Raw genomic sequence first — 2,500 nt, 5'->3', positions numbered from 1 at the left:
AGCGCCCGCACCAGGGCCCAGCGTGTGCCGATGGTGCTGGGGGCAAGCGCCCGCCCCAGGGCCCAGCGTGTGCCGATGGTTATCGGGGCAATCGGCCGCACCAGGGCCTAGGGTCTGCCGATGGTGCTCGAGGCAACCGCCCGCACCAAGGCTCAGCATGTGCCGATTGTGATCGAGGCAACAACCCACACCAGGGCCCAGCTTGTGCCGATGGCGGTCGAGGCAAGTGCCCGTACCGAAGGGCAGCCTATGCCGATGATGGTCGATGCATGTGCCATCACCATGCGTCATCATGTGCCATTGATGGTCGAGGCCTTGGCCGAAGTTCGATTTTGAGCCACGGTGCCCATGCTTGGCTCCAGCATGTGCTGGTGCCGCATTTTTTTCACTCGGGACAGCATCGCCGGAGCATCGCCGGAGCATCGCCGGAGTACCGCCGGAGAACCTGACCGGCGGCATTGGGGTTCCGGCGATTGGGAGGGGGGCCGGGGGGGTGTGCGCACATGATGTGCGATGGGTGCTGGTACTTGGCCTTGTGTTGGCCCCCTATCCCTCATCAAACCTCTGAGAATTCACACCCCCTTAAAGAGCATTTGAGATTTTACAGGTTTGCTACCAGTAGCCGTTAAAGTGTCTGAAATGGGGACACTTTTTTCAAACGGTCACAAAATCTTCTCTACTTCGAGTTTTTAGCTGAATTTTTTTGTGCATGCCAACAAAAATAGAAGGATCATGCCTACAAAATTTGGGGCCAAAAATCCTTATAAAAAAATTTTAAAAAATCCCGAACCGCAAAAAGTTTCGAAAATCGTGAAAAATAGAAAACGAGTCATCTTCCAACGAAACTTCACGTGAAGGCGTAGGGGACCATTGTATGAATTTACAAGCCATAAAAATGGCATTGGCACGGCAGAAATTTGAAGATGTGCCTAAACCCACCAGGGCCCAGCGTGTGCCGATGGTGCTCGAGGCAAGCGCCCGCACCAGGGCCCAGCGTGTGCCGATGGTGGTCGAGGCAACCGCCCGCACCAGGGCCGATAGTGTGCCGATGGTGCTCGAGGCAACCTGTCGCACCAGGGCCCAGCGTGTGCCGATGGTGATCGAGGCAACCTGCCGCACCAGGGCCCAGCGTGTGCCGATGGTGGTCGAGGCAAGTTCCCGCACCAGCGCCCAGCGTGTGCCGATGGTGCTCGAGGCAACCGACCGCACCAGGGCCCAGCGTGTGCCGATGGTGCTCGAGGCAACCTGCCGCACCAGGGCCCAGCGTCTGCCGATGGTGCTCGAGGCAACCTGCCGCACCAGGGCCCAGCGTCTGCCGATGGTGCTCGAGGCAAGCGCCCGCACCAGGGCCCAGCGTGTGCCGATGGTGGTCGAGGCAAGCCCCCGCACCAGGGCCCAGCGTGTGCCGATGGTGGTCGAGGCAACCGCCCGCACCAGGGCCCAGCGTGTGCCGATGGTGCTCGAGGCAACCTGCCGCACCAGGGCCCAGCGTGTGCCGATGGTGCTCGAGGCAACCGACCGCACCAGGGCCGAGCGTGTGCCGATGGTGGTCGAGGCAAGCGCCCGCACCAGGGCCCAGCGTGTGCCGATGGTGGTCGAGGCAACCTGCCGCACCAGGGCCCAGCGTGTGCCGATGGTGCTCGAGGCAACCGACCGCACCAGGGCCGAGCGTGTGCCGATGGTGCTCGAGGCAAGCGCCCGTACCAGGGCCCAGCGTGTGCCGATGGTGGTCGAGGCAACCTGCCGCACCAGCGCCCAGCGTGTGCCGATGGTGCTCGAGGCAACCTGCCGCACCAGGGCCCAGCGTGTGCCGATGGTGGTCGAGGCAAGCGCCCGCACCAGGGCCCAGCGTGTGCCGATGGTGGTCGAGGCAACCGCCCGCACCAGGGCCCAGCGTGTGCCGATGGTGGTCGAGGCAACCTGCCGCACCAGGGCGGAGCGTGTGCCGATGGTGGTCGAGGCAAGCGCCCGCACCAGGGCCCAGCGTGTGCCGATGGTGGTCGAGGCTGCCGATGGTGGTCGAGGCAACCTGCCGCAGCAGGGCCCAGCGTGTGCCGATGGTGCTCGAGGCAACCGACCGCACCAGGGCCGAGCGTGTGCCGATGGTGCTCGAGGCAAGCTGCCGCACCAGGGCCCAGCGTGTGCCGATGGTGGTCGAGGCAACCGCCCGCACCAGGGCCCAACGTGTGCCGATGGTGATCGAGGCAACCGACCGCACCAGGGCCCAGCGTGTGCCGATGGTGCTCGAGGCAACCTGCCGCACCAGGGCCCAGCGTGTGCCGATGGTCGTCGAGGGAACCTGCCGCACCAGGGCCCAGCGTGTGCCGATGGTGGTCGAGGCAAGCGCCCGCACCAGGGCCCAGCGTGTGCCGATGGTGCTCGAGGCAACCGACCGCACCAGGGCCCAGCGTGTGCCGATGGTGCTCGAGGCAACCTGCCGCACCAGGGCCCAGCGTGTGCCGATGGTGGTCGAGGCAAGCGCCCGCACCAGGGCCCAGCG

This window comes from Durio zibethinus, unplaced genomic scaffold (genome assembly GCF_047325235.1).
Source record: "Durio zibethinus cultivar Kanyao isolate XHJ-2024 unplaced genomic scaffold, ASM4732523v1 HiC_scaffold_387, whole genome shotgun sequence".
Lineage (NCBI taxonomy): Eukaryota > Viridiplantae > Streptophyta > Magnoliopsida > Malvales > Malvaceae > Durio > Durio zibethinus.
Note: the sequence above shows the minus strand (reverse complement) of the source record.